General features: G+C 50.3%; 1 protein-coding gene across 1 annotated transcript in view; it reads right to left on the bottom strand.

Moving 5' to 3' along the window:
• Nucleotides 1–17,965, bottom strand: part of FXYD6 (FXYD domain containing ion transport regulator 6) — a 37,121-nt gene extending 19,156 nt beyond the window's left edge. The window contains exon 1 of the mRNA XM_023739956.1: nt 17,909–17,965. The gene's annotated coding sequence lies outside the window, so the exon portion shown is untranslated. The remainder of the gene's footprint in view (nt 1–17,908) is intronic.
• Nucleotides 17,966–18,175: the final 210 nt, after the last annotated feature.

Below are 18,175 nucleotides of genomic sequence, written 5' to 3'. Positions count from 1 at the left end.
GATGGAGTTAGAATCACAGAATGCCAGAGTGGGTTAGAATGATTGAGATCAAAGACTGAGGCTCAGACAGCGAAGTGATGTACTTGCTTCAGCCAGCTAGTCAGGTGCAGAGTTTGGCTCAGAACCCACGTTCCAACTCCTGCCTGCTGCTCTGGGGCGCTGGGATTGGGAGGTGTGCGGGCAGGGTTGGCAGAGAGCAGCAGCCACACAGGATAAGACTGAGCAATGCCTGGGGGTAACTGGAGCCAGGACAGAGGACAAGGTGGGCCAGGACAATGCAGGGGGTCGGGGGGGAGCAACTGACAGAGGCTCTTCGGTTCACCATTAGAAGATGACTTTTGACTGGGGACCAGTGTTGGCTCCTGGGAAGGCAAGTGGTAGGATCGTGTCTGGAGAGGGCCTTTAGAAGGCATCAACTCCAACTCACTTTTGCAGGAGCAGACAGAAGATCAGAAGAGCACAGACCTCAGCAGTCTGAGGTTGGGCTAAGGGCTGAAAATTATCAGAGACAAACTGGTCGGATGTAGTGGCAGAGAAGAGAGTTCTTTGTATTTTTAAGACATTAGTAAGTCTTACTGTTTGGGAGGAGAATAAAGGAGGGTCTGATCTACTTACATCAGGCAAGACCTTTCTGGAGACTGGGGACTGGCCCTAAAGGCGTTGTCAGCCTTCAGATTCTATGAAAGGGCCACATGTGCACATTCTCTATTACACATGCGAATGAATGGGGCTTGGTGGTCAGTACAAAATTGTGGATGATGCCCAAATCTTTGGCTTGCTGTTGGAATGCAGTTTTACTTTTAAAGGATTTAGGCATCATAATGCTTTCAGTGAGGCCTCGGTGCTGGAGAGACTAGAATGTTCTCTTCCTTGCCCACTGCTCCTCCCTGGCACCCCTACTCATTGACCCTTCACACCACCACCACGCACGTCTCCATGCTTCCCCGCTGGGGTGACCAGATGACCTTGGCACCAAAACAAACCACCTCCTCCACTCATACACAGTTGTCCTTTCCCTCTGCAAACTGCTCATCATCTTTCTGCTTCACACCTCAGATGTTTTGGCTTAAAGTTCTCTTGGGGTTTATGTGCAGAAGTCAAAAGTAAGCAAGTAGTTCCTGGGTGGCACAAATGGTTAAGCACTCAGCTACTAACCGAAAGGTTGGAGGTTCAAATCTACCGAGAGTCACCTCAGAAGAAAGGCCTGGTGATCTGCTTCCAAAAGGTCACAGCCATTGAAAATCCTGTGGAGCACCGTTCTACTCTGACACATACAGGGTTGCCATGAGTTGAAGTCTACTTGACGGCAATTTTTCTTCTCTTCTTTTTTTTTAAGAAAGCAAAGAACAAAGGGACTGTTATCATCTGCTTGACTGATCCATTTCTAGAAGAGCTCTAGAGGGGGCTTTTCTGGGGTCCTTCTCAGCTGACCCCAGCACTCCTCACTCCCCTTCAGTATCAGAGCTGCTTTCAGGGATTGCTGTGTGCTGCCCTCACCTCATGTCCTATGTGAGATGCTTATTAGGGATGGTATAGGTGACCACTAGCCTGGAAATAGCAGTAAGGACCACACTGTGGCCTCGAACCCACAACTTTGTGCTCTAAACTCTCTAACTGCTAAAATCCTCAGCCACAGTGACCTAGAGTTTCATCATCTGTTTTAGGAAAACAGAGGATTAGTTCTTCTTCATCTTTGGCCTCCCCTTCCTTGTGTAGCTATAAGATACAGCTCCAGCCTCCTTGGATGTAGGTGCCTCTGTGCAACGTTGCCAGCCCAGGTCAGTGTGCCCTGATGCCCAGATCCTTCCACGCCCAGTGAGGAGGGCTCCCTGGAGCTCCAGGGCCAGACAGCATGGACCTCCTGAAGAGGGGTTGCTCGGGGTGGGAGCTCTTGCTGGTTGACAGAGCCCACTTCCTACTCATACTGCATACTTCCTGGGCCAGCAGCCCTGGCCAGTGTGAAAGGGAAGGTGGAGAGAAGACAAGTGAGTTTTGTAGGTGGTAGAGAGTGGTGAGCTTTGTGGTAGAACACGCAAGTTGCTAGTGGTTGGGTGTTTCGGGGTGGGGGACAAAAGTCTGGCTGGAGCGTAGACTCCAAACAAGGACATGAGAAGAACTGAATATTTGAGGTGGAAAGCCCATATCTGAGGCCCAGGTTAGGAGTCTGGATTGGGTACAAGAGGTGATAATAATAATCATGACAGATAATACAGGTCAGATACTATTCTTAATGTTTTAAATACTTATTCTCATTTAATTCTTAGAAATAGCCTATCAAGCATGTGTTAGGGCCCTGGTGGCATAATGATTAAGAGCTCGGCTGCTAAACAAAAGGTCAGTAGTTCAAATCCACCAGCCGCTCCTTGGAAACCGTATGGGGCAGCTCTACTCTGTCCTCTACGGACTCTATCAGTCAGAACCAACTCAACGGCACCTAACAACAACAAACAAGTATGTGTTACCATCAAACCTATTTTGCGGGTAAAGAACCTAAGGCAGAGAGAGAGGTCCTCTAGCAAGCAAGTGCTACAAGGAAGGGGCTATGCTCCAGGTAAACATTTACCAACCAGGCTCCCCAACATCTCCTGCTTCGTAAATACGAGAAAAAGAGAGACAGCAGAATGCACAGTGCATGCCATCTCACTCCTGAGAGAGAATTTATATTCCCTTGCTGTTTAGTCTAGAGAGTGATTTTTTTAAAAACTGATTATCGAATCCTGAGTGTATGGGGTGGGGTAGTGGGCAATCAACCAGTCCATTCCCCTGCCCACTTTCCAAAGCTACTATAAGGGTCATGGGATATACTGCACATGGAGGTTCTTTGTAAACTATAAAGCATTGTGAAAACAATATCTAACATTTATTAGGCACTCATGCCAAGCCAAGGGCTGTTCCAAGTGGTTTACATATATGAACTCATTCAATCCTCAAGTAACCCTAACAAAAAACAAACTGTTGCTGTCCAGTAAATTGATTCATAGCGACCCTATGGGACAGAGAAGAACTGCCCTGTGGGGTTTCCAGTGAGCAGCTGGTAGGATCCGAACTGCCAACCTTTTGGTTAGCAGCCAAACTCTTAACCACTGAGCCACCAGGGAAGTGGCTATTATTATGATCATTCCCTTTATACAGATGGGGAAATTGAGGCCAAGAAGGTTAAGTAACTTGCCCAAGGTCCCAGAGCTAGAAAGCAGCACAGTCTGGATTCAAACCCAAGCAGCCTGGCTCCAGAGTCCTTGCTCTGAACCACTCTGCTTTCCTGCCTCTCTACTACTTAGTGGCTTTGTGGCCTTGAGCAAGTTACTCAACTTCTCTGAGTGCTTGCTTTTGCAACTGGAAGATGAGGATACTAATGTACATCTCAGGAGTTGGGAAGATTAGATGAGCTAGCCTTTGTGTTGTGGGCAATTATTGTTTCATTTGCCCACACTCCTCGCTTCTGTGAGCTATACCTCCTTTTAGAGGGGAGACTTATTTTTCCCTATTCCAACCATGGTGGCCTCTAGGGGGCAGCCAATCACAGCGCCTCTCTTGTAGCTAAAAGGAATGAGTATGAGATGTCAGCCTTCCAGCAGGTGTTGTCATATAAGAAACAGGGGAGGGAGGGCACATGCCCCCAGAAAAATTTTGAAAACAATGTGCGGGGGGAGTTGGGGGGGGGCGGAGTCAGCCATCAGCTGGCAGAAGAAGCAGGGAGAACGGAAGGGAGAGGGTCCTGGCCCTGTTCTCAAGCCCACGGTGCCCTGTCCTTCCTACAGTTTCACTTTGTGAACCGATAATCCCTGCCTTGCTAAACTAGACTGAGTTCCATCTCTGTCATTTGCAATGAAGAGAAGTACCATGTCTAAAGAGCTGAGCGCAATGCTGGCAAATAGTAATTGCTTTTTAAGCATCAACTGTTAGTATTATTAATACTACTATCATTCCCCACCTCTTTCCTCAACTTCCTGCTCCTCCATTTTCTGCCTTCTCCTGGAAGATGGGAAAGAGAGAGTGTGATAACGGCCAGGGGAAGGGGCCCCAGTCACCTCCTCTCACTTCCCTTCCTTCCTCCTTTCATTGCCCTCTAGCCTATGCAAGGCTCCAGCATGCTTCCCGCGCTGCTGACACAGGGCGGGCGTCTGGGCGGGAGGGGCCTCAGCCCACAGCTGACAGGCCCTGCGCTTGACAGATGAAAAAGGCTCCCCTGAGCCACTGCCTTCTCCTGCCTCAAGAAAAACAGTCTGCATCATCCAGGGCTGCAGGCAGGTGGCGTAGGGAGAACACTTCGGACCAGGGCAGCTGAGACCAGCGCCACCCTTCCAGGCCCCCACTAAGAGACACAGAAGCAAGAAAAAGAGAACAGAGAGGATGGTGCGAGATAGCAAAGACAGAAATCCCAGAGGAAGAGAAGCTGAGACAGGGAGGTGCTGAAAGAGAAACGGGAGAGAGGTAGGCAAAGAGAAAGAAAGAGGGTGCAAGACCAAATGGAGACTGGCCAAGGGGTGGGGGGGGTCACGGCAAGAACTGAGCATAAGGAGCAGAAAGGGAGGGACACAGGTGGCAGAGTAAGGACAGGTGGAGACGGCCCAGAGAAAAGAAAATCCGCTCTGGAGGAAACATCAAGCCAGTCCCCACACTGTTCTCCTTCCGTGCAGCCCTAGCTGGGTCCACACCCCTCGGCTGCCCCGTTGCCTCAGCCTTGCCCCTGGGTGACCTAGCCACACACTCATGCTCCCAAGAGCAGAGAAAGGACGACGCACCACAGCTGAGCGTGGGGAGGAAAAGTCGAATGACACCTGCTCTTCCTGGGAGAAAACATCTCACGCTTACCCCCTTGCTGCAGGGAGCTGCCGGTGGAGGACAGTGCCTCTGCTGTGCTGGAGCCTGTGCTGCCCCAGCCTGAGGCCCAGCCCTTGAGGTCTTCAGCACCCCAACCCTCTGGCCAGCATGCCCAATCTTCTTCCTTACCCAGAGTCCTTCAAGGAAAAGCTACTGCCTCCCCCAGGAACCCCTGCAGTGTGCCTCTCTAGGCGGGCTGCGCCCTGGGACACAGGCAGGGCCAAGTGGACTTCTGTGAGGCCGGTCCTCCTGCTTCCTTGGGTTCAGGGGAAGCCAGGGCCAGATGCAGCAGGCCAGGGACTTTTCGGCCCTCAGCCTTGGACCCTCCAGTTGACCTGTGGCTGTCTGAAAGAAGCAACTGTGTTTTGTATGTTCCACACCCCACACTGTTCCTGTTCCCTGCCCACGTCTGAAAGAGATGATGATGGTAACTGTGATGATGTTGATAACACCAAGCATTTGTAAGACACCTTATTTAACAGGTGACTTCACAAGTATTAGCTCAAAGGAACTCACAACTACCTCTGATGCTGGTCATTATAGCCATTGCACAGATTAGAAAACATGAGGTTACTTGCCTAAGGTCCCACAGCTAACAATGGCATAGCTCCTGATTGTGTTATTCCAAATGCTATGCTCTTTCCATCTTTTCATTCTTTCGTGTTGCCTCCCTGACAAGTGTGGCAATACACAGGGACTAAAGGAAACGAGGAGTCCCTGGGTTGTGCAAAGAGCGCTCATTGCTAACTGAAAAGTTGGAGGTTTGAGTCCACCCAGAGGTGCCTCAGAACAAAGGCCTGGCAATCTGCTTCCAAAAAACTGGCCATTGAAAACCCTATGGAGCACAGTTCTACTCTGACCCACATGGGGTTGCCATGAGTCCAACTGACGTGATGGCAACTGACTTAAGAGAAGTGAAAATGTTGACCCTAATTCATGACCAGGTTTGATGGGAGTGTTCTTTATCCAGGCTGGAGAATAGCTATTGTGAGAATAACCCAAGCCACAGATAACCCAAAATCTAGCTTTATTTAATTTTGGCATACATGTGTCATTTTTTTCCCTTCATAGTTATTCTTGCTCAACTCTGCTTTGGCTGCTATGACTGAGGCTAGGGTGAGGCGAGGACCCTGGAGCCTCTTAGGAGCAGAAAGGAGGCCTGGTGTATCTGTCAGCTGTTGTTGGACCCCAGCTGTTCAGTTATGCCCCATCACTCCCAGCTGAGCTTCAGCATCAATGCAGGCCCTCTCGTCTTCCTCAGCAGCCTCCACCCACCTCCCAGCAGGCACTGGGTATCCTGCTGCTCTCTGCCCAGCAGAACCATCTATGCTGGGAGCTGGACCGTCTCCCAGGACCAGCTGTAGGGGATCCTGTCCATAGGAGCTCAGCTCACAGGGGACACCAACAGAACTGCTAGCCCAGGGACTGGCAGCCTTTTGTGAGTGGGCTGCCAAGCTGAAGATCCCGTTTTTTCTGGTCCGGCTCAGGATTAGATTAGGGTGTAGAACTGAAATAAAGACCACCCCTTCTCAAAAATATATCCCCACCCCAACCTTCTCTCAAGGAGAGATTTTTTAAATTTCAACAACTCCTTCTTTTAAAAGGTAAATACTCCCAATCCTAACAGTCATTTATATCTTGACGTGAGTTTTTGGAGCCCTGGTGGTGCAATGGTTAAAAGCTCAGCTGCTAACCAAAAGGCTGGCAGTTCAAATCTACCAGCCGCTCCCTGGAAACCCTATGGGGCAGTACTCTGTCCTATAGGGTTGCTATGAGTTGGAATCAACTCGATGGCAATGGGTTTGGGGTTTTTTTTTGGTGAGTTTTTTAATCAGATTGCTTTCCATACGGCTGAGATCTGTCTGCATTTAGGTGAAGAAACTAGTAGAGAAAAAGAGGCGAATTTTGGTACAGGGTATAATTTTGGAAAGAATGGCACCATTGTGCTTGCAGTAATCAAATTAACAAACATTTATTGATTGCCCACTGTTTCCCAGGCACTTTGCTCATCACTGAGGATACTGCAATGAACAAGACAGACACAGTCTCTGCCTCACAGAGCTTACAGTCTAGCCAAGTTCAGTCTTTCTTCTCTCTCCCCGTCTCCACACTGTATCTGTGGCGAAGTCCTAGCCATGCTTGTGTTTGTTGTGTGCTGTCAAGTCGATGAGTCCTACTCATAGTGACCCTATACGATAGAGTAGAAACTGCTCCATAGGGTTTCCTAGGCTATAATCTTTCTGGGAGCAGATAGCCAGATTTTTCCTCCAAGGGGCTGCTGGGTGGGTTCGAACTGCCAGTCTTTGGGATAGCAGCCAAGCGCTTAACCATTGCACCACCAGGGTTCCTAGCCCTGCTCACTCCTGCAATATTCTAAAATCTGGCCCTTCTTTCCATTGCTAGCTCTAGTTCAGATCCTCATTGTTGTTCTCCTGAGTTGTAGTAGCTGCCTAAAGATCACCCCTCTTTAACCTCTTCCCTCAAATCAGTCCTGGGCACTGAATGACAACTGCATGACTAATCTCCCTGAAGTGTATTCTGATCACTTCCCTCCCAAACTCAAATATATTCAGTGGTGCTTCAGTATCTTATTTAAAAAAACAAAAATCCAAACTTTTTATACTGGCATGTAAGTACCTCTAGGTCTAGCCTTTTCCTACCCTTCCAGTATTTTTTCCCATTACTTTCAGCTAAGATAGTCTACTCTCCTACCTTGTGCGTATCTATCTCCATGCCTTTGTATATTCTGTTCCCTCCACTTAGAATGCCCTCTTTGTCCCTGTTTATTCCACTTCTCAATCCTGGCTGCACTTTCAGATCATATGGAGAGACTTTTGTGTGCATGTGTGCTTTAGGTGAAAGTTTACAGCTCAAGCTAATTTCTCATTCAAAAATTTAGACACATAAACATTTATTGTTTTGTGACATTGGTTGCAATCCCCACAATGTGACAACACGCTCCCCCTTTCCACCCCGGGTTTCCTGTGTCCATTCATCCAATGCCTACCCCTTCTTGCCTGTTCATCTTGCTTTTGGACAGGAGTTGCCCAATTGGTCTCATGTATTTGACTGAACTAAGAAGCGTGTTCCTCACGTGTGTTATTTTTTACTTTATAGGCCTGTCTAATTTTTGTCTGAAGAGTGGGCTTCGGGAATGGTGTCAGTTCTGGGTTAGCAGAGTGTCTGGGGGCCATAGTTTCGAGGGTTCCTCAGACCGGTAAGTGTGGTCTTTTTTCGTGAATCTGAATTGTGTTCCACATTTTTTTTCCTGCTCTGTCCAGGACTCTCTGTTGTGATCCCTGTCAGAGCGGTCATTGATGGTAGCCAAGCACCATCTAGTTCTGGTCTCAGGCTAGTGGAGTCTCTGGTTAATGTGGTCCTTTAGCCCTTTGGACTATTATTTTCCTTGTGTCTTTGGTTTTCTTCATTCTCCTTTGCTCCAGATGGAACGGGACCAATAAATGTATTTTAGATGGCTGCTTCCAAGTTTTAAGACCCCAGACACTACTCACCAAAGTGGGATGTAGAACATTTTCTTTATGAACTGTGTTATTCCAATTGACTCAGATGTCCCCCAAGACTATGGTCCCCAGGCCCCAGCCCCAGCTACTCGGAAGTTTTTTCTTTCTTTCTTTTTTTTTTAATGATACCCATGCCCCATTCAATTCTAAACTCTGGGGAGTTGGCCAAGACATCAGTAATTATTATAAGCTCCTCACTGACTAAGGTACAGCCAAGGTTGAGAACTGCTGCCTTTGTCCAGCCACCACTCCAGCCTGCAGACTCACTGCTTCTTTCTCTGGACTCAACAAGCACCTGCTGTCTGTTGTTAGCACAAATTGATTTGGCACAGAGCAATTCCGTTTTATACCTTTTTTAATAAAGCTCTCCTATCTTAAAAATCTCTGTGTTACCCTGTGACTTGCAAGACCTGATAATGGTGCAGACACCCAGTGAGAGTGCTGGTTGACAAACTGATAGATTTGTCTAGAGGAGTGGAAAGAACACAGCTCCAAGCACCTGGTGCTAGAATCGTGCTGAATAGGGGCCCTGAAAAGGATTTAAAAACCCAATCCTGTCAACATCAACAGCGATAAATGATGACAGTGGGACTTTATGTCTGTGATCTTCCTTCCAATAACCCCAAATCCCAGTTTAATCATGAGAAAGCAGTCCCTGGGTGGGGCAAATAGTTAACGCACTTGGCTGCTAACTGAAAGGATGGAGGTTCAAATCCATTCAGAGCCAACTCAGAAGGAAGTCCTGGTGATCTACTTCCAAAAAATTAGCCTTTGAAAACCCTATGGAGCACAGTTCTCCTCTGACACACATGGAGTCACCAGGAATTGGAATCAACTGGATGGCAACTGGTAGTGGTTATCATGAGAAAAACATCAGACAAATCCCACCTGAGGGACATTCGACAAATATAGCTGACCACTACTTCTCAAAACCGTCAAGGTCATCACAAAAAGGAAAGTCTGAGAAATTGTCACAGCCAAGAGGAACCTCAGAAGAAATGACAACTAAATGTAATGTGGTGTCCTCAATGGGATCCTGGAACAGAAAAAGGATATTAGGAAAAAACTAAGGAAATCTGAATAAAGTATGGGCTTTAGTGGATGATAATGTATCAGTTTTGGTTCATTAATTGTTATAAACGTAAAAATCTTAATAACAGGGAAGCTGGGTACCGGGGAGTATACAAGAACTCTGTCCTATCTGCTCAGTTTTTCTGTAAATCTAAAACGGTTCTAAAAAAAATAGTCTATTAATAAATTTTTATTTTTAACTTTTTAATTCAGTGTAAAAAAAAAGTCCCACATCCCATCCCAGCATTCCCGCATCTGCCCGACCTTCGTGGCAGGCAGCATGAACCATTTGCCCTGTTCCCTGCATTTGGTGCTTCTGCAATGGGGACTATGGTTCAGAACCACGTAGACAAAAGCCAGCAAAGGCTTTTAAAGCTTTTAAAACAGGCGCTTTAGGTCCAAAGGAGGCCAGTGATGGATCTGAGGCCTCTGGGGGAAATGCAACTTGTTCCTTCAATTTGCGTTTTAAATGCCCATCAAATAAACAAATACCAATTATTCTGTTTAATAGCCTAACTTGAAATGACTGGCCTCTTTACAAAGTTCCAGAGAAGGGCTGTTGAGGAGAGAGGACTCAAAGGCTGGGGATGAAAGGGAGAGAGCAGATGGTGGCCACATGCCAGGAGACCAGGAGTCTCAGGGGCTAAAGGCACCCTTACTGAATTCCCCGCATTGCCCTGAAGGTTGCTGGACAGCCTACGTGCAGGGCAGGGGTCCCTGCCCCAGATCATAGCTGCTGACCCCTCCCTGGGCTGGACTCTTCCCATTGGGTCCCTCTCTGTCACCAGGCCCTCAAGCTTGGCAGGGCCTCTCTGAGTGGCCCACTGGCTGGGATTCTGCCCCATCATTATTCATTGCCCCACAGGTGGAAGGCTGGAGGGAAAAAAAAAAAAAAGAGAGGAAAGACAGAGTGGACCATGGAGAGAGGAAGGGAAGCAGCCCTGGTTTTTAGGAGTCTCCCTGGAAAGATCCCATGCTGGCCCTCCACTGGGGCAGCGCCCTGCTGCTACCCTAACTGTTACTGCTGACTACAATCATCTTCAACGCACCATTATCCCAGGGCTTCTCATAACAGCCCCCAGAGGCACACAGAGCAGTATTATTTGGCCAGCTCTGCAGAAAAAGAAACGTGAGCACAGGCCATTGACGCGAGTTATACACAGTGAGTCAAGGGCTGGGACTCAGGCTCCTGCCTGAAAACACAGCGACTCAAGGACCCTGCCCCTGAGGCCCCTGGCCCCGAGAGGTTCCAAAGAGTCTGGGTCCAGGCACTGCCCAGGAGTCACAGGCCAGTCCCCACCAGTTGGGCAGGCGAGAGTATGTCAGGGCAGTGATGGGCTTGCCTCCTCTACATGCCTGCTGACAAAGGTCCATTCAAGAGAGTCCAGACAAGCAGTCCCAGGACAGAAACATAAACCCAGGGCAGCTGCCAGGACCAGGGGCCCAGAGGCAATGCCATTCCACCCTGCCCACAGCCAGACCACAGTGCCAGGTGGCTGGGCTGGACCCCTCCACTCTCTGCGCAACAGCCCGCCTCCTTTAAAGCACAGCCCAGGCAGCCCACAGAGCTCTGCATACATTCCCTGTCGTCTCCTTGGGGGTGGGGACAGCATGGGGAAGAGCCCTGACCATGGGCAGGATACCTGGATATGTGCCCTACCTATGGAGGGTAGGGGCTATTCAACCCTGTCTCTGTTTCAGGAAACATATTGTTCCCTCCCTTCTCGTCGCTGCTTGCTCGCATTCCCGATTCCCACAGAGTAGGGACCAACCCCTTCCCAGGTCTGGCCATCACCAGTGTGTGTGGCTCCCCCATCAGACTATAAATTCCTTGGGGGCAGAGGCACATTCTGGGCATCTCTGCATCCCCAGCACTTAGCACAGTAGCTGCTCAGTAGGTGTCAATGAATGAATGAGTGGATGCTGCAGCAGCATCATTCCCTTGAGTCATAATGCCATCTAAGCTCAGGACAACCCCACGATCTGTATGGAATTTTTAAGGAATTTAGAATCTTTCCCTGTGCCCCCTTTCCTCATCCCTGCTCTCTGGGTTTGTCAAGTCCAAACCACCAAAATGTCATGGAGAACCAGCCTCCCTCCACCAACATCAGCCCTTGAGCATCTCCCAGACCTCAGAGGGGTCAAAGTTCTTGTCTTTAGACCCTAACAAAGGAACGGGTCAGATGAGGGAATGAAGGAATACACACACGCAGGCAGGGATACGTTGTATGTGTGTGGGCGTGACAGGAAGGGACACAGCTTTGAGGGGCAAGTGGGCTTTCAACAGCCGCTGGGGGGTAGGACCTTCCCCATATATGTCCATCCACATATGTTCACCGGGTTCTGTCCACGTGTCCAACACCACACCAGCCACTGTGGGGGATACAGTGTATAAGGTGGACCTTGCCTTTGGAGATGTTAAGTGGGGCGGAGGGGAGAAGGTGTAGATAAATGCAGGCACAGCAGGATGCGTACAGGGGAGGAGAAAGTGGGGGTTTACTGGGAAGGAAAAGCTACTTGAAAAGATGAACACTTGGAGGAGCCTTGAAGGATGTGATGAAGGTCCTCGCTCACCAGCTGGTGCTGAAAGCCCACTTGCCCCTCAAAGCTGTGTCCCTTCCTGTCACTCACACCCACATGATGATGATGATAATAATAATCATCTGCTGTTACTATTATTATTACAGCAGATAATATTTACTAAGTGTTTACTACGTGTTAGGTACCATGCTAAGCACTTTGCATAGCTTATCCCCCTCAATCTTCATGTTCATACCACCAGTAAGGAAACGGAGGTTTAGAAAAGTTCAGGAAACTAGGAAGTGGCAGAACCCAGATTAGAACCCAAGTGTGTTTGTCTCCGAACTCTGCTGCCCTCTACTCAACCTGCTAGAGTGAGAGAGTGCATCCTGGGTAGGGCCTGAGCATAGGCAGAGGATAGGAAAACAAGGTTTCAATGACCGTAGGAGAGGTGCCTGGAAAGAAAGTTCCCTGCAGCCAGATTACAGAGAGCTTTGAGTGCCAGTGACAGGCATCTGTACTGATTCAGAGGCAACGGAGAAGCAAAAACACAAAAACTCATTGCCATCAAGTCGATTTCAGCTCATAGCAATCTTACACAACAAAGTATAACTGCCACGTAGGGTTTCCAAGGCTGTAATCTTTATGGAAGCAGACTACCACATCTTCTCCTGTGGAGCAGCTGGTGGGTTCGAACCACCGACCTTTCAGTTTGCAGCCGAGCACTTAGCCACTGTGCTGCCAGCGCTTAGTGAAGAACCAGGGGAGGATTTTGAGCAGAGAAGCGGTATAACTGGACCTGGTCCATAGGATCACAGGGTATGGTGCATTGGGGCTGACAGAATAGACATTGGAGGACCATAACAAGACCGTGGCTGGGTTACCTGAGGTGTGTGGGAACCTGGCAGCATGTACTTGCGTGTCAGATTATGTATACATAAGAAAGGGAGAGCATGTGCAAGGTGAGTGCGTGGGGACGGGGCTTCCTGATGAAGAAGACTGAAGAGCCTTCCTGGTGGAGGGTGGAGCTTCCAAGCCAAATCCCAAAGCAGAAGTGGATGTGAGCGTGGCACGGGGAGAGAGGAAGAGATAGGACAAATCAATTGGTCCCCCTGAGCAGGAGGGCTCCAGTGAGATGCCCACAGGGCCTGGCATAAAGGACGGACTCAGTGAATATATATTAAAAAGATGAATGATGGATTTGAGACCTCTGATCTCTCAACCAATGCCTGGCATTGCCCTCCTACTGGGTGGAGTAGGAAAGTGGTTGTGAGGCCAGTGTATCCTCAAAGTGACATCCCCTCAACCCTGGCCCCTTCCGTCCCAACTTGGATACTCTGAGCTGGAGCAGCGCATTCCCACAGCCCCAGCCATGTCCACGTGGCCCCGGCCCCCTTCCTGGGCCCCGTGCTCCCCCACATATCTTCGTAACAAGCTTGTGCCTGTGTAGCCTCCAAGCTGGGTTCATAGTTTCCCAGATCAGGGCCTCCCACCCATTCCAGAGCAGGCACGTACTGCCAAATTGGTTCCAAGGCTTTGTCCTGCTTCTCTGAAAGAGGCGGTCATCAGGGACAGAGAGTATCTCCCGTCGCAGACTGCCTGAAGGCTCTCCCATCAAAGGATTTCATGTTGTTGTTGGCTGCTGTTGAGGCGGCCCCGACCCACGGAGACCCCATGTACAATGGAACAAAACACTGCCTGGTTCTGCACCATCCTCATGATCAGTTGGGGCTCGGGTCACTGTGATCCACAGGGTTTTCACTGGCTAATTTTCAAAAACAGATTACCAGGTCTTTCTTTCTAGTCTATCTTAGTCTGGCAGCTCTGTGCTGAAACCTAGTTAGCGTCATAGTAACACGCAAACCTCCACTGACAGATGGGTTGCTGTGCACGAAGTACATTGCCTGGGGATCGAGCCCAGGTCTCCCACATGGAAGGCGAGAATTCTACCACTGAGCCATCACTGCCCCTCACCAAAGGATTTCATAGACCCACAAAATGGTAGGCCTGGGTCTCGTCCTCTCCAGAGGACACCTCTTTAAAGACTCCACCCAGGTCAAGTTCACAGCCTGGCAGAACAGACCAGGCAGACCACAGCATCCAGGAGGGGCCAGCCCCCTTCAGCCCGACAGAAGAAACCCTGTTCTCAACTTTTTGGGCTCCTCTGTCCCACTGCGGGAAAGGGGAAACTTCTCTGGAGTAACCAGAGACCAGCCCATTTCCTGCTCAGCTCAGCTGCAGCCCTCTATTGCAAAAAAAATAAGTACAATTTGTCACCTGGAGAGAAAAGGGTTATCTTTCAAGCTTGTACAGTCCATAAAAATGTAGAACAAGAAGTGCCTTAGAAATCATGAAATCTAAACCCCCCTCTTGTCAGATGTGGAAACAGAGGTCTAAAATTGTGGAGGCTCAGTTGCTGAGCACAAATGAATACATTTCTGGATTCCACCAGGAACCCAGTGTGCGTGCAAAAAGATTTCTGCTCAATAAATGCATTTGCCCTTGGGATGCACAGCCGAGACTAGAACCCCTGTCTGAGCCTCCAGGCTCATAGCCTTAATGTTACTAGGCTCTCTGCCTCCTCCTGGCTGTGCCTTTCCTGAGGGTTTGTTCCCTCCAGGGCGCTAGGGCACAAGCTGGTGGGTGATTTGTCAGACAGTGAGTCCTGGGGGCTGCCTGGCAGTCTGCCATCCAGATGGCAGCAGACTAAATCCAACAGGGTTGGTGGTGGAATGAGTGTATGTTCTCGTTTGGGGGGGGGGGGTCTAGGTGGGCTGACTCGCCCATAGCTTGCGGGGAGTTTCCAGGGTCTAGGGAGCTGCTCCTTCTCCCCCAGTCCTTGCCACACCCACCAGCCTCACCTTCCAAGTAAACATAAAAGAGCAGATGTTCTGACAGTCTCTGCCCACTAGCAGAGCCACACTGTATAAGGAAAATCCCAATCTCCACAGGGCTGATGTTCGTAAAGAAAAGATGGCAAGGGATACAGGACAGGCAGTGTGGGGTCAAAACTTCTGGCTGAGGACTCCGAAGGCTTCAGCCCCTACTGCCATGTGACCTCTGAGCCTCAGTCTCCCCATCTACACTGTCCAGACTGCATGTTCCCTCAAAGCTCCTTCCAGCTCTGAGAAATCTAGGATTCCAAGGTCAGGGACTGTGTCTCCCTCTTCACCATCATGTCCCAGCAATTAACACATTACCTAGCACATAAACCAGCTGCCATCAAGTCGATTCTGACTCATGGCGATCCCACGTGTCAGGGTAGAACTGTGTTCCACAGGGTTTTCAACGGCTAATCTTTCAGAAGTAGACCGCCAGGCCTTTCTTCCGAGGTGCCTCTGAATGGACTTCAACAGCCAACCTTTTGGTTAGCAGCTGAGTGCATTACTTGAAAGAATTTGTTGAATGATTTCAAGATCTTATGGAGGCCAGGAAGGAAATCCTTTCTTTAGAGATCTACCACCTGACCACCAGAGAAGTCTTGGAAAAGGCCTGGCAATCCAGGAGCCCTTGGCAAACCTGCTTCCTCTCCTAGATATACGGATCTAGTTGGAGGAGCCAAGCAGGAAATGTGCCTGGGGGGGAGAGTAGGTGGCCTGAACCCCAGACACAGCAGATCGTCCTACTTCCACTTTCTTAACTTATGTGGCTCCTCCCCTCTCTTTCTGACTTCTTCCCCCTCCTCCTTGGCCCTCTTCCTCCCTTTGTCTCCTCTCTCTGCCCTCCCCTCCCACAGTGTCAGCCTTTCCTTCCCTTCGTTGTGGAGGCTCAGAGCCTCCTGATCATCCCCAGAGTCTGCCTGACCCTCTATTACTCAGGGAGACTCAGGGGCTGAGGCTAGACTACCAGAAGGGGCCAGGAGCCACAGGCTTTCTTGAGATCAGGAGGAAGCAGCAGTGTTGCTGTCGTTGTTAGGCGCCATCAAGTCAGTTCCAACTCATAGCGACCTTACATATAACAGAATGAAATGGTGCCCAGCCATGCGCTAGCCTCACAATAATTGCTATGTTTGAGCCCACTGCACGCAGAAGCAGCAGTGGAGAGATTTAAATTTTGGTCCATGCCTAGGCTCTTAAGTCTGGCACCTAGGAGAGGGTTTCTGCTTTTGAGGGACTCTAGAAGCAACTTTTCCTCCACCTTCCTCTTCAGGGCTCCCAGGGAGATGTTAGGGTTTTTCCTCTAGGCTCCTGAGCCTCCACATCTTTCTCTATACACCCATAGAGCATAGAGATAAATAAGGCAGGAAACTCCCTCTCTCCCTTGCCTTATCCCAGCTTGACACCTGTTAAAAGGAAAGAAGGGCGGGTATGTTGAAGGAGGTGATGGTAAGTATTATTATCAGGAGTGTGTGAGAGCACACACAGTATGAGGTAGGGTGTATGTGTAGCACTGTGGGTGGTGTGTATGTGGGATGGTATATGTATGGTGTTTTGGATGTGTATGTGCTGTGTGTGGTGTGCGAGGTTGTGTTTATGGAGTGCATGTGGCAAGTAGGATGTGTGGCATGTTGTGTGTGGAGTATGTGTGAAGGTATGGTTATAGAGTGTGCAATACAGTATGTGTGTAGTATATGTGTAGGGTGTGTGTGTAAAGAATATTTATAGTGTGCTTCTGGTGCACAGTGTGTGTGTGTGTGTGTGTGTGTGTGTGTGTGTGTGTGTGTGTGTGTGTGTGTGTGTGTGTTGTGGTAAGGGGCCATGTCAGGTTACGGTGGGAGCTGGAGATCCAGGGTCTCCAGTCCAGAGAAGCCAGAATAACCAGTATCTAGGCAACCATACTGGGGGGAGGGGAGGAGAGCTGGAGGTGAGGAATGGGCTGGAAAAGGAAGGAGAGAGGCTGAGAACTAGAGAGGAGTTTCCATGGCAACTACCAGGCAGGTCACGTGCAAAAGGCTAAGTTGTGGAAACAGATACATATATCCACACATACACAATGTGAGGGCGGCTGGGCTCCAGAGTGTGGGTTCTTTCATAGAGGGAGTGGGCTGCCCAGTGATCCATCTCCAAGCCTGGAAATCCTGGCCCGGCCATACAGCATTATGCCAAGGAGACAGAAGCTACATTTGTGGGAGAAGCCCTGAGCAATCACAGCCCCTGCACCTGGAGGCTGGCAGCAGGGGACAGCCAGGCCCATTTCTCCTGTACAGCTGCTCCCTGCTCCCACCCTCAGGTGCTTTCTCTACCAGCCACCACTTGTAAGAGCTGGAAGCAAGTGCCAGAAGACCCAGGCTGCTCACCCAACTCTGCACCGAAGCCCAGGGAAACACAGTGGGAGACAGGGCTCCTGGCTCCACTGAGACCAGCCCTGCTGGGGAAGAAGGGGCTGCACATAAGGAAGAGGAGGGAATTGGAACGGGGCCCCCCCGGAAGGGAAGGAAAACAGGACTGGAAAGAAGAAATGGGGGAAAAAATGATGCAGACCTTCTCATCAATCCCTGTGCCCTGGAGCCCCAGCCCCTTCTTTACCTGCCCCCCACCCCTTTGCCTGCTGCCCTGCCCCAAGCCCTCGCCATGCCCCCCAAGCACCAAACCAGCAAGTTCCATTTTGTATTGCTCATGTGCTCACACTACCATCCAGCCACACTCCCCAGGCAAGTCTCCACAGCCTCCAAGTAACAAAGAAAAACACCCTCTGGTTAGACATGGTGGGAGCCGCCCTTTGCCATTCTCCCAAAAACCACAGTCCCAAGCTCAAGGCAGCATCGCGAGCATTTCCCTGCCACCAGCTTCGCCCTCACTGCCCTGTCTGCCTCCCCTCAGCGGCCCCTAGGCCCTTCTGACGCCCACCTTCTTGTTTACATCCCCAAACCTGTTTCCAGCTGCCCAGACGGGGTCGAGGGCGGCCGCTTACCAGGAAAGACGGCACACATCCACGGTCACAGACAAAACCCGCCGCTCCCGGGGATCGGTTCCCACCCGAGCCTCTTACCCTCCTTCGAAGAAGAACCCAAATTGGCCCACCTCCCCAGCCCTTACCTGCTCAGCCAGTACCTTCAGAGAAGATCCTGGGAGGACGTGCAGAGTCCCGAGGCGCCTGGGAGTGGCCGGACTGGGGGCGGGCGGTGGGCGCGGCTTCCGCGGGTTCCCGCCTCCCTCCCACCGCGGCGCCAGGGCTGAAGGGGCGCGGCCTGCCGGGAGGGCCTGCTCTGGGCCCGGCTCCCGGACAGATCCGTCGGTGTCGGCTGCCTAGTGGCTGCAAGCCGGCGTCAACGCGCAGACCCCCCCCCTCCTCCGCTGCTGTCC

The sequence above is a fragment of the Trichechus manatus genome, unplaced genomic scaffold, assembly GCF_000243295.1.
Source record: "Trichechus manatus latirostris isolate Lorelei unplaced genomic scaffold, TriManLat1.0 scaffold00143, whole genome shotgun sequence".
Taxonomy (NCBI): domain Eukaryota; kingdom Metazoa; phylum Chordata; class Mammalia; order Sirenia; family Trichechidae; genus Trichechus; species Trichechus manatus.
The sequence above is the reverse complement of the archived record's forward strand: the minus strand, read 5'-3'. Positions and strand labels throughout refer to the sequence as shown.